This window comes from Cydia splendana, chromosome 26 (genome assembly GCF_910591565.1).
Source record: "Cydia splendana chromosome 26, ilCydSple1.2, whole genome shotgun sequence".
NCBI classification, from domain to species: domain Eukaryota; kingdom Metazoa; phylum Arthropoda; class Insecta; order Lepidoptera; family Tortricidae; genus Cydia; species Cydia splendana.
The window spans coordinates 991381-1005961 of NC_085985.1; the positions used below are offsets into that span (position 1 = coordinate 991381).

Here is a 14581-nt window from a genome sequence, read left to right on the forward strand (position 1 = left end):
AGAATTAGGATTGTTCATTTTTTTTTAAATGTTCTATTTCGAAAACCATTTCGAGATATAAGGTTTTCAAACAGTTTCCGACATTTGCTGCGATATAATAATTGAGGATTGAAGATATTTCAACAAATATCCTTATGACCTTAGTTTGACCTTTCTCGTTGGCTGAATGTAAAGTCATCGCATAATAAAAGTTATCGGACCATAGTAAATCAATCCGTCACTCACGTAATTGTCAAAGTTATCATTGTCATAATGAAATTTTTCAGTTAAACCGCTGCGCTGGTTTGTTATGATTTGATTTATAATTGATACCTAAACAGTAGTTTTCGTTGCTTAATATATCAAAGACCTTGTTCCTACGTGTGGGAATGATTCACAAAAATAATTGTTCGAATCCGCGAAGACCTACGACGTGAAACATGGTGCCGTGAATTGAACTTGGAATACCTACCTACTTACACACAGTATTGCTGTGAGGATCACGTCGATGTAAGTATAAAATTAATATTATTTTACTACAATTATTTAAAAGCTCACTTTGTAGGTAGGGTCGCGGGGACCTATGTGTTTTCTGTGGTAATGTAGCCAGAGTATATAAAGGCAAACCGTTAAACAGAGATGGTGCCTACTAGAAAGAAACACTATACAAGAATACATAGTCATACTCAAAATTCAGCCTGAAACTGCTTTAAAAAGATATAATTTCTAATTTCCAGGTACATGTTGCAGTTCAAGCTGCTGATATCATGGTGGACAAGACTTAAGTTAATAGTTGTGAATAATAAAACATGTTTTTGTTTACCTACTTTTTTATTAATTTAGGAAATATATGTATATGTTTCCCAAAAAAAAGTAACTATACATATATGTATGTTCATCATGTTCTGCACGAGCAGCTGACAATGATGGCTTCTTGTTGACGAACCAGAAGAGAAGTGTATGGTTTGTTATTTACTCTGTTCCCAGGCATTATTTACTGTCGTAAAGTATTATGACGATTAATATGACGTTCGTTTCGATACAAAATGCTCAACTTTGTTCAGGGCCCAAGTGCCTTAACAAAATCAATCTCCTTCGTACATTACGTATCCCACAGCCGTATCTAAATAGGAATCACATGATGACCTGAAATTATAGGATATAATTAGCAAAATTGGCATGTACCTAATATAGTACAATATCCAAACAATGGTGACAAGCCGGTAGAACCCACTGGGTGCTAAGCTACCTTAGCAATGGACGCTTATAACGATTTTATGAATCCAATCATCTTACGAATCGAATCAGTTAAAAAATATATGATGTAACTTACATTTGTATTTTTGCTCCCCTGATTTCAGCCAAGTTATGGTTGGAGTTGGATGCTATATGGATACATACTCCAAGAAAACTAAGTTATATTATATAACTTAGGCAGATTTCTGGAATCAGCTTTCACAAATTTATAGCGTAGGTATTTTGAAATTATTGATTTAGGGATTCAAAATAAACGAGTTTTCCAGACGATATTATTTATAAAAACGCGTGACACTGACATTGTAGACAGGTGACATTACAATCAATTGACAATTACAACTATTTTTTTAATGTTTGTTATTGCTTGTGCTTTATCAAATCAGCCACTACATGTAATTTACTAGAAGTCGTATCTCATCATCATCATCATCATCATCTCAGCCATAAGACGTCCACTGCTGAACATAGGCCTCCCCCTTGGACCTCCATACGTGCCGGTTGGAAGCGACCCGCATCCAGCGTCTTCCGGCGACCTTAACAAGATCGTCTGTCCATCTTGTGGGTGGACGTCCTACGCTGCGCTTGCTAGTCCGTGGTCTCCACTCGAGCACTTTTCGACCCCATCGGCCATCTTCTCTGCGTGCAATGTGGCCTGCCCATTGCCACTTCAGCTTGCTAATCCGGTGGGCTATGTCGGTGACTTTAGTTCGTCTACGGATCTCCTCATTTCTGATTCGATCACGTAGAGAAACTCCGAGCATAGCCCTCTCCATAGCTCGTTGAGCGACTTTAAGTTTTGAGATGAGGCCGATAGTGAAAGACCACGTTTCGGAGCCGTAAGTCATCACTGGTAACACACATTGATTAAAGACTTTCGTCTTGAGGCACTGAGGTATGTCGGACGAAAAGACATTACGTAGTTTCCCGAACGCTGCCCAACCGAGTTGGATTCGGCGGTTGACCTCTTTCTCGAAGTTGGACCTACCTAATTGGACTACTTGTCCTAGGTAGATGTACGAGTCAACAACTTCGAGTACCGAGTTCCCAACAGAGACTGGGATGGGCACAACATTGGCATTTGACATAAGTTTCGTCTTGTCCATGTTCATTTTCAAGCCCGTATCGTATCTCATATTTTCAATAAATTATAAATATTCAACCGAGCCGTGAATTAATAAATCATTCAAATTGGTATCTTAAATTAACCTATATTTTCAGAAAATAAAATAAAAATGGGGGTCTAATAAAAATGAACAATCCTAATTCAAGGAAGAAAAACAAAATGCATTCCGCCAGGGGCGGCTTATGCCGCCCCTGGGGGTTGACTTATGTCGCCCCTGGAGGTTGGCGCCCCGGGCCATGGCCCGGATGGCCCTAGGGTAAATACGCCCCTGCCTTTACCTGTAGTAAGTAATAATAAGTTATAATTCGTACTGTACTTAGGTACTAGGTCTGAGGCCCGTGGCTAATTCATCGAATGGCAGCAATGCGGCCTGTGCTCACGACCTCTCGATTCCGATTGCGTACCACTAAAACGTAATGATTATATGCTTTTTGCGTACCACGATAGACAACTTTAGTGATGGCCAGTCGTCCGCCTTTGCCCCCTGTACCTGTATTGACGTAGTTATATCTCAGGACGGGCCTTACGAGCACTAAAAATGGTACTATTAGTTCAGCGGTGTCACTCAGGAATTAGCCATTCGTGCAGCCTAACGCAACTAGTTGCGGCTAATCGCGCGTGATGCAAACTCATCAACCAATCGCCTTGTAGCGGTGTCACACTGCTGAACTGGCCCCATTGTTATTGCCCGTAAGGCCAATCCTGAGACATACGTCAATGCCCTGTAGGTACACAATGGCGATGGCTTGTTATGGACCATCCTTGACCACTGTGTACTGGGGCCTTTAGGCTTTAATATGGATGTCCGAATTGTTCTCTGCGCGGGCGACCCGTATGCAGCGCTATAATAAAAATATTCAATAAAGCGCGGTGGCAGACAGGTTAACTTTTATATCGCGGGCCGCGGCCGAGGGGCGGTTACAATTAATACTCGTATATAGGGACTCATGAAACATTAATACAATACCTACAGAATGGACAATAACAATCAGAACAAATTTGACCGGGTATTCCAGACAGTTTTAGGGCCACTTGCACCATCTCACTAACTCGGGGTTAACCGGTTAAACCTGGAGTTACCATGGTTACCAATACAATTTGACACTGAGCTAACGGTTTAACCGGTTAACCCCGGGCTAGTGGGATGGTGCAGTGGCCCTTTGAAGTATTGTTACTTAAGTTTATCAATAATGACGCCCCCGCTTAAATATTTGTGGTGTCTCCTCCGTCAGTGCCATAGTCTAATAAAACATGGTCTTCCATTCCCAGAGTGACACGGGGCTACGTCACAACAACATGGCCGCTATATATAGCGCTATCGCATATTATCATATAGCGCTGTCGCATGATGACGTAAGCCCGTGTCAGTTAGGTGACCTAGAAAAGACGGGAATGGAGTACCAGGCGGAGTATATTATTATACCATGAGTGCCACAATAATCTAACAGATCGCGCTAGCGAGCTACAGCGCTACTTGTAGAACGCTACATCGCGCTCACGGAGTCCTATACAACTTCTGGTGGACTTCGGTCCCCAGGCATAACACCCGCCTGGAGAGAGTACTCTCTATTGGGCCTTGGGCCTCTCTACCTTCCCACAGATTATTCATCAACAACAATTCCTTAATTTTCATTTTTAACAAGCAGAAACGTCTGCGAACTATGCTATATATACTATAAGCTTAGAATAAATTTAAAAGTGGAAAAATTACTGTCTTGGGTTAGACTTGAACTCACGGCCTCTGCATCGATACTCCAGCGCTCTGCCATCTGAGCCACCAAGACCTCATCCATAGTCAGCAAGACAGTAATTTTTCCACTTTTAAATTTATTCTAAGCTTAACAATTCCCTACTTATCTAGCAGCATAATAGGTAATGTTACCCCCATCTCTAGGTAAGTATGTGACGGTGAATCTGGCTAACTATCCAGCTCAAATTATGACGTGCAATTAATTGAGGGTAGACGTAGTACGGCGTACCTTTTCACTCACGAGGTGAGAGAGAGAGGTAGCAAGATGGTTGATAAAGTGTGGGGGTTATGTCATTCTAGTTTCGAGTGGAGGGATGCGACAAGGAGTAAATAAGGAAACGGAATGGATATTCCATAATTTCATTATTTAATCAACAGTTTTCGTTTCACTGATTTAAACTTTCACGATTTTAAACATTATTAAATAGCACAACGGGACTTAATCGCGTATTTAAGTTTTAAGATTTACCTCCGACGTTTCGAGGATGGCGTTGTCCCCGTGGTCTCGGGAAGACTGGCTAAAGTTGTCATCAACATCTTCTAGCCGCGCGAGTTTTTCGAACTACCCGCACTTGGACTTGTTTGTCAGTTTTCGTTTCATCTCACACTTTATTACGAAATAGATGAAAACAAAAAATGGGTAAAAATCGTTAAACGTTGAATCAATTATATATTACAGGTACATCTACATAAAAGATCAGATTTTCTAAGTTCTCATAAACCTCCTAGATCTCTAAACAAAGCTCCTAGAAATGGGAATTCGCCGTTTTTCGAAAAACCCTATCTTAAGATCACTTGCACCATTCACTAACCCGGGGTCACAGAAAACCGTGGTCTGTGCCCGGGGTTAACCGGTTAATATTTATTGGTTAACCGACCAAATACAAAACCGCCTGGGTCAGTCACTGAACGACCTGACTTTAACCTACATTATTTGCTCATGTAATGTTTTCATCTACCCTCAACTGGCTTAAGGAGCCATTTGAGGGTAGATTTTGTTTACTTTTATATGTTAATATTTAAATGCCTTCTCCGACGTCGCTCCGTGGCTCATGCACTGCGCATGATTAATTATAATGTTGTTCCGAATTAATAACGCCGCAAATTGGTTCGGGGGTAAGGCTCCGTGTACACTGTACACCAAAGGTTACTTACTAGAGTCTGTTCGGAAAGAGAAGAGTCGTGGAATGTATTGGGCCCCATACATTCCACGACTCTTCTTTTTCCGCACAGACTCTAGAAGTAACTGTATTTACCGAGGAGCAGTTTATCCAACATATTTTTCAAGACCTTACGGCACTTCTTAGCAATGTGCGAAAAAGAATGTTTAAATACCTATTGCTAAGTTCTCATGATACTTATTCACAGTATTTTTTACACGTTTATTACCAAACATCTCACAGTTAGTTTCGATTTCTATGATACTTCAAATAGACGCCAATGAGTGACGTAAACATTAAATAAAACAATCGTCAACAGTTAAGAAAGACTACAACCCTAATCTGAACAGGAACATTATAATGCAGGCTGTACAAACTCACCGAGAGACCCCGAGAAAGGTCGAGAACGAGACAATTTTCTCATGAAAGTTTCCAGAAATTTAAAATTTAACAAAAATTTTGAATGTTCCACAACTTGCACATTGCTACCTAAACCCCATCAGTCCTAAAGAATACATAAAAGGCTCATGTGAACGCCGCCTTACCTACATAGCCGGGTCCCGTGGTAAATTGGGAAATCGTTATCCATCTCCAATGCGAACAATAACAGGCTCCGTATTATTCGGTTACGCGGACACAGACCGTTCCATAAAGTAGACTAAGCATGACTCACGTTAGACCGGGCCGGGTCCGGGCCGGAGCTTCCGGCGCATCGATTTCTACGGAAAGCATCAAGTGATCACCTGTCATGGGGCTGTCCATAAATTACGTCATCGATTTTTGACGATTTTTGACCCCCCCCCCCCCTATAATCATCCAAAAATCATGCTTCAAATGACCCCATTTCCTCCTATTGCATGCTACCGTCATCCGATGTCCAGACCCCCCCCCCCTAATTTGAAATGACGTAATTTATGAATAGCCCCCATGTCATAGAAAAGTAAGCTCCGGAAGCTCCGGACCGAACACGACCCGGTCTAACGTGAGTCGTCCTTAATTCGGTTACCGACACAGACCGTTCCATAAAGTAGACTTATATCGACCGGGATGATGGACCGTGATCACCTTTAGAGATCCCTCTTAGGGATAAGTTCCTTGTACTACATTTATGTTCTATCTGATGTACCTTTATTCCTCTATTTCGTTCAATAAAGTGTTTACTTACTTACTCATGACTCACGCTAGACCGGGCCGTGCCCGGGCCGAGACGTCCGGCTTTTCATTTTCTATGACGTCTGATCGGTGATCACGTGGCGCTTTCCATAGAAAACGGAGTGCCGGAAGCTCTGGCCCGGCCCCGGCCCGGTCTAGCGTGAGTCATCCTTTATACTTACTTTTTGTATTGTTTTTCAAATATCGGGAGCTCGAAAACAATACACTGAAGGTAATCACGGTCGATATACGACGACCTGTCTGGTCTAGCTGGGTAGTGACCCTGCCTATGAAGCCGATGGTCCCGGGTTCGAAACCCGGTAAGGGCATTTACTTGTGTGATGAGCACAGATATTTGTTCCTGAGTCATGGTTGTTTTCTATGTATTTAAGTATTTATATATTATATTATATCGTTGTCTGAGTACTCACACCACAAGCTGTCTTGAGTTTACCATGGGGCTCAATTTGTGTAAAAAAAAAGTCCTATAATATAATATTTATTTATTTAAAGTAGATACATATTTTTAATAAGGACATTAACAGTCTTTATTTCTGAGTCGTCTGTCACCGACGGTGGATGTCGTTATGAATCGTTCGGAGCTGAAATTGCGTGTTTCCTGAAAACGATTATTTAAATATTTAATTAATGATGGCCGCCTTGGATGGCTTTTGTTATATTATTTAGGAAGTCAGTAGTTGTTAATGTAAATTATTAGATGGTGCCTTAAGTTAGGACTCTATTTTCGTGGTACAACCAGCAATACTCCTAACTGTACATCGGTGGACCTTAAAAAGGCATAAGGTCCACCGATGTACAGTTAACAGTGTGAGCGATGGGTATGTACCGACCTACTTAGTATATGTTCTTACTTTTTAAGACTGTACCGTAACATGTACGGGTTAGCATCAAAAATAGGGGATCAGACTACGTACGTACGTTGGAACTGGCCATCAGGTACATACTTTTCTATATGACTGCTGTATTTTAAAATGTATATTTGACAGACTTCAATAAAAATTGTCCTAGAGGAATATTTGTTTCAATAGGTTATGGGCCCAGCACGCTTCCACTGCGTATAAACACTATAGCAAATAATTCTGCACTATATAGGACTGTAGGGATTTATCTCTATTTAAAAAAGTATTTCGGCGGTAGATACGGACGATCAATTAAATGCCGCAATATATTGCAAATCACATGCGATTATCGATGTATGTATTTGTAAAGATTTATTTGTAATAAGATGTTTCTTTAATCAACCGCAGATTTTTATTTATTCACCATCATTGCGTTCAAGTTAAAAGTCAAAATATAAAAAAATAGAAATCAATCTGTATCTTTAATAATTTCTAAACAAAAACACCCCCACAACATCAAATTCAAATAAAATTCAAACGAACGCATAAACCCATTACCTCTCTGGCAAAAAAACAAGCATCCGAATATTCGCGCATAGACAAGATTTAATTGTTTTTCGGCGCGTGGCGACAATGGATGATAAATGACGACAAAGGCCGGTTTATTGGCGCGGGTGGCGTGCCGCCGGCACAGGGCGGCGAAGGAGTCGCCAGTATAAAACGCTTTTTAGACTAAAACATACAGAAAAAAAATACATAGAGTACTCACCCCATACATCAGTTTTGGTACCAAAACGACTATTACTCGTATTTTCGCAGTCGACATCTAGCATCGAGTAGCGGAATTATCAGTACTGCTACTATCTGTACCGGCCCTAAACTCCATTTTTAGGGTTCCGTACCCAAAGGGTAAAAACGGGACCCTATTAATAATAATAAATAATAATAATAGCGACCTCACGTACCCGAGTGCTCCTGGGGAGTTCTGTTACCCGCAAGGAGGGTGGGTGGGACAGGATTCTCTGCCTCTGGCTTACCTTAGCCGGCCGGCCAGAGTGGAGTCGTTAGAGCTATAAGCTCCAGGGGTGGAAGTGAAATATGCATAAGACGCGAGTTGGCACAGTGGCTGTTAACAGCCACTGGGTAGAAAGCGGCGCACACCTCTCGACACCCCTGAGCCGCTCACACCGGTGTTGCCCTTGAGCCATCCTAGATGTCGCTTTTTGTGGGGGCCCATCTTGTGAGGGCGAGTCACCGTCTGCCGGAAATAAAATTGCATACCGTTTTATTAGGCAGGCGTCCGGTTTTTTACCCCATAGCTCAGTTCTTAGTCCATCGCTTTCACCCAATAACCTAGTTCATTTTAGATTCCATCAACTCTCAATAGTCCTTACACCCTGGCGGGTGCTGCCTCTGCGTGCGTCCCATGACACGGGCAAGGGCAGCCTCCGCTCGGTGTACCCCTTACATTTCATTAAAGTGTCAAAAGGGCCTCTACGTGTTGGCTTCGGCTCCGCGCACGCCTCCCAAAGGTCCGGAACACCATTGTTCCGTGATGGGAAAGACATACATATAATAATAATAATAAACTCTTTATTTGGCAGGCAAGAAACCCAAAAAAATAAATACAATACAATATAATAAAATGTGTAAAAGTAAATATAAAATACAGTAAAACTTACAACCTAAAACAATGAAATAAAACATTTACAAACTTTTGCACTAAAGATGGCCGTTCTCAGACCGGTGCAGTTTTCGCCAATGTTTGTTAAATTCGTCACTGTAGTCTTTAGCTACCAGTGACAGAATTTCATTGTCAGAGGCTAGCAGTCTCGCCCGGAAGGCAGCCGACCTGGCTCTCAGAATGGCGAAGAAGTCAGGGACTCTCGCGTCCGCAAACATACCTTTCGAACTGCGAAACTTACTAAGACTCCACTGTCCGTCTGTCCGTCCGTCCGTCTGTCTGTCTGTCACCAGGCTGTATCTCATGTACCGTGATAGCTAGACAGTTGAAATTTTTTCACAGATGATGTATTTCTGTTGCCGCTTTAACAAGAAATACTAAAAGTACGGAACCCTTGGTGGGCGAGTCCGACTCGCACTTGTCCGGTGTTTTCTATGATGTTCACAGGAAAGATGCGACAGGCTACTTATAAACTATAGAGGTATCTACTAACTAAAATAAAACATTTGCATTCTAGTCAATTTAATTACACACTGACACGAGACAACTCCACGGCACCCCTGTGCCGCTGTGATTCAGTATGTACATAACACATAATGAGATAGCGACTGCGTTATTATAGCCATTATTAGCTTTATGGTGCTCCGAGCTCGGAGCGGGCTCTATAGCGTTATACAGCGCTGAATAGCGTAGTTATAGCGCTGAATAGCGTGGTTATAGCGCTACGAAGCGGCATGTAGCTATTAGTAGCGATTACCGAACGCGCTTTGGTAAAGGTATTGTTACAGATTGGGATGCGCTGTCGCGTTAGTTTCTGGGAATAATTTTGGCGGTTGCAGACTATTAGCATTGTATCTACTTTTACTTTATATAAAAGACGATATTAACTTCATATATTGCATTTAGACGGCAATATACTCGTACATGTCAACAGAGAATTGCTAATGGGGCAGAAAGGTTCTGGAGTGGAGACCATGTACCGGAAGATGCAGCGTGGGAAGGCCTCAGACTAGATGGACCGACGATCTGGTTAAAGTCGAGGGAAACTGGTGGTTGAGGGCAGCGAATGACCGTTCGCTGTGGAGATCCTTGCCAGTCCAGCAGTGGACGTCTTTCATCTGAGATGAATGATGATACATAACAAACAACACTACATAAATCCATCTCATAAGTTCTGTCGCATAAATGCGTCCAGTAAAAAAAATTGCTATTATCTTAGATACCTACTAAAACGACAGTTCGATTGGTCAAATTGATGATTGATACAAAATTAGTATAATTTGGCAGTAAATCGGACTATAATTTTAAGTTACGGGAATATAAAAATACAATTTGGTTCGTTGGTACCTATTTCTTTTGACCGAATAACTGCGACACACAAATTATGTCCTTTCAAACGCTTTTAAAACATAACAGTAGATACCTAATTAAGTGCTTTTAGGGCCATTTGCGCGTTCCAGGGTTAGCCAACTAACTCAGAGTCAACCATTTATACAGGGTTAAACCGTACTGTATAAACGGTTAACTCCAAGTTAGTTGGCTAACCCTAGAACGCGCAAGGGGCCCTAAACGAAATAAATACAATACCGTAAAACGGGGTGAGTAGGTTTCGCGGGGAGAGGTGGGTTATGAATGGGGAGAGAAGGTTTGAGAGGGGAGTGAGAAGGGATTTTAAGGCTACTGCTACAAAAATAATGTATTCCAAATGGAGCTATAGTAATACGCATAATAAAAAAAAATCGATCCAACAATCTTTCAAAATCACCTTTATATGAAAACCCTTCTCACCCCAAATACGAGGCACTACGGGGTGAGGTGGGTTTTCCTCTTTATCGTCAAAGCTATGAAATTGAACTACCCAAAATAAAAGAACACTGATTATATACACCATTCAGTTTTCATATGTAAAAATAAAATGTTATCGAGATTTGAATTTCAGTTTTGACCCTACTCACCCTATTTTACGGTACATAATAAAACAACAGAGATGAAATGCTACGTGGCAGACATTCGAACGACGAAGTTTTTCAATAACGAGAACGTGATGAATGTCGAGCGAAATGATGGCGACTGGCGCAGTCGGCAGGATCACATGTACTAGAGCGTTTTCCAAAAAAAGTGTACTTTCATTCATGTCTTCAAAATATTGACTTCTTGGGCTCATTTTACTCAGAATCATTTGTACATTCACACCTCATACATGAAAAAATGTGTCCAAAGATTTCCTTTCCAGATCGTCACATTCTTGCATGAAATTTTTTTTTATTTGTATGAACGTGACGCACTGGAAACACATTTTTTTTATACAAAATTTTGAGACACATTTTTTCATGTATGAGGCGTGAATGTACAAATGATTCTGAGTATAATGAGCCCAAGAATTCAATATTTTGAAGACATGAATGAAATGTACACTTTTTTTGGAAAACGCTCACTAACGCTTTTATAAGTCTGTATCTTAAGGTATTTAAATAAAAGTAAACAAACAATTTGTACATTTCCGGGTAGCTATAACATTTATTGGTTAACTAACCAAATACAAAACCGCCTGGATCAGTCACTGAACGACCTTACTTTAACCTACATTATTTGATCGTATAATGTTTTCATCTACCCTCAGGCTTAAGGAGCCATTTGAAGGTAGATTTTGTTTACTTTTATTTAAATACCTAAAGATACAGAGTTATAGGTAATACATTTATTTGTTTAACAAGGGAGCAAAGTTGTTGTTTAACCCCTCGTGCTAAAGCCGGGTATTCATTAGGCAACATTTGTTAATAAACTGTTTATGAATTAGATCACCATGTTTTGCAACAAGTTTACCGTAAACACTGTTTCTGAAACTTAGCAGTCCACACTAGTTTAGTTGTTGCTAAGATGTCGCCCGAGGAGGTAGTATGCTCTGTGTGTTGGACTACACTATTTCCATGTTTCTAAACACGTCCACACTCGATGACATCTGTTTATAAACTGAATGTTTCGTCTTGCTCTCCATCTAGAGTGGGGAACACAGCAACATGTTTATGCAACAATATTTCATCATCTTTGTTTATAAACATGTGTAAGATTCATTAAAATTACTAATTATTAGAAACAGATTTAATGAAATAGAGTTGAATAATCTCGATAATTTAATAAATTTAAAAGTAACGTGATTGATAGTTGACCTTTGTAAATAGAAGGTAGTTGGAAGAAAGAATAAAAGACGACTGGCATGGCGGTTAACGGGCATTCGGTTACGGGCAGAGGTGAAGGGAGGACGATTGTGAAGTGAGGTGATTGGAGATTGAACTGTAACGGAATATTGTGATCAGGAAATATATTGCTGTTATGGAAGAAGGAATTTTTATTACAGATCAGAAGTGGGATGTACCTACAAGTCAGTATGGTATTCCTGAATGTATTATATTATGTAGGTATTAATATTAGAACTGATTGATTTAAATCTTAATTGCCCAATTAAGTTGTTACAATAGTAACAGTGGTGTAAAATTATTATAATTATATACCTATACATATATTAGTAACACTTATATTGGTTGTTGTTTAGTTGAACTTAATTATCATTTCGTATATCCTATGTTAGGAAGTTTATGTTTAACGGGCGCTTAGAAACAAAGACACCGTTAATTTTATCAAGAACAAAATAATTGGGTAAACCCATTTCGGCCTAGTCGATCACTCGAGAGCATTATACTGCAAGTTTTCTCTTCAAGACCAACAGTTAGGTTTTTTTAGTGTTTGCTGTAATGACTATCCATAATATAATTAAAGCATTCATTACATCGCGGGTAGCGTGAAACCTTTGGAACACCGTTTTATTTTGAATAGTTCGGATACCTTTATGATTATTTACAGGTGTAGATCGGATTCTTTTAGTCTATGTATGTACCGCTTATTTGGTTACAACTTTTACCATATTTTCAATATATTACTTATCAATACGTCAGTATTATATAGCGGGGTTAAGTGTTTTCGAAATTATAAACTACTCAGACTGTAAATAAGTAGGAATGATACTTTTACTGGTAGTTACCGACCCGCCGACCTAGCCGGAGTTACAATCGCTGTCGCTTCGACAACGAAAAGCATTATGTATCTATATCACTCTTCCATATTAGCGCGACAGTGACAGTTGCGTTCCGATCGCTACGGAGCGTAAGCGATTGGCATCTTGGCTACGCGGCCCGTTTCGTATTCCGGATCCCGTTTCGAATATCGGATCCATCTCGCGTTCCTGGATTTGGGTCCGTGCCGGATACTGGAACCGTGCCGGATGCATACCTGATTGGTGCCGGATTGGTACCGGATCTGTGCCGGATTAATACCGCATGTATATCATTTGCCGGATTCGTGCCGGATCTGAACCGGATGCATGCCGGATTGGTATCGGATCAGTGCTGGATCCCGAATTTGTTCTAGATTCCGTTTCTGTACCAGTTTTAGAATTTTCTCGTTTCGAAAAGCCCGTGTTCCGGATCCGTACCGGGATACGGATCTGTTTTGGATTTAAGATCTGTTTTAAACGTCCCGCATTCTACCCCGGAAGCAGTAACGTAAATTAAATAAATAAATAAAACAGTTGAATTTAGCTTAATAAGAACAATTTATATTTGTCTACTATTAACAATCCAAAGATTTAGAACTCTTCCATTGTTGGTGTTGTTTTCGAGTTCCAGACTATGGACCATGAGGAAAAAAACATCCAGGCGGCGCTTGAAAACTCCTGAGCGTGACGGAAAATCGAAATCTGATGATGGACAAGAACGTCGAAGCCGAAGTCGCAACCGCCGCCAGTCCCCGAGGAACAACAGACGGAGTCGCAACCGGCGAAGCCGCAGCAGCGGCAGACACGGCCGAGGCAATGAGAGGTGGCTTCGAAGATCAACACGGAAGGACAACACGGCCAGGATTGCTTCCACGTGGAAGCCGCACAGAACAGGAACGGATGGCTTGTATATCTTTGTCGTCTTCAGTTGTAGATTTTAATAGATGTCGTTTATTGCTTAAACTGCGAATATTTTGGTACAGTACCTTAAAGTTATTTGTATTGACGAAAGTTGTCTCGAGGTACGGGTTCACAGATTATGGGGGTGGAATCGTTGTCCAGGCAATGCTGTGGTGTCCTGTAGTTCGCTCAAGTTAGTTGTATGGGGCTCGTTAGCCTAATTTATAAGTTTTGATCTTGGTTGTTTCCTCTTTTGGCAAAATGTGACGTTAACGCTGGTAAAGGAAAGACTAAGTTACGTTTCTTCAGTATTTGTTCATAATTTAGTATATTAAAAAAAAAAAAAAAAACAATAACGATCGATGCGCTATACGCTATACACCGATATTAGTACTTACCTACGTAATAATGGGTTGAGCTAGGGCAATATAGGTTGATTGGCGCTGTGGTATATCCATGATATTTCGAAGATATTTAAATGAGTGTTAGGTTATTTCCTGACACTATTTAACTGTGATTTGAATGTACGCTGTAAAGTTGAGTTTCTCATCTTCCTCTGTCGGTTGTCAGTCTGCTCATCCAGAATAACACCTAAGTACTTTATAGACGAAGTTTTTCTATTGTTTTACAATTACATGACGTCTGGTAGGTACCAGTGGTAACTAATA

General features: G+C 40.6%; 1 long non-coding RNA gene across 1 annotated transcript; it reads right to left on the reverse strand.

Moving 5' to 3' along the window:
• LOC134803214 (uncharacterized) lies at window positions 1-1382 on the reverse strand. Its single transcript, XR_010145959.1, has 2 exons — window positions 1313-1382; window positions 1-1125 (listed from the first exon to the last, which is right to left on the reverse strand). It is a non-coding gene; the product is annotated as an uncharacterized LOC134803214 (long non-coding RNA).
• Window positions 1383-14581: the final 13199 nt, after the last annotated feature.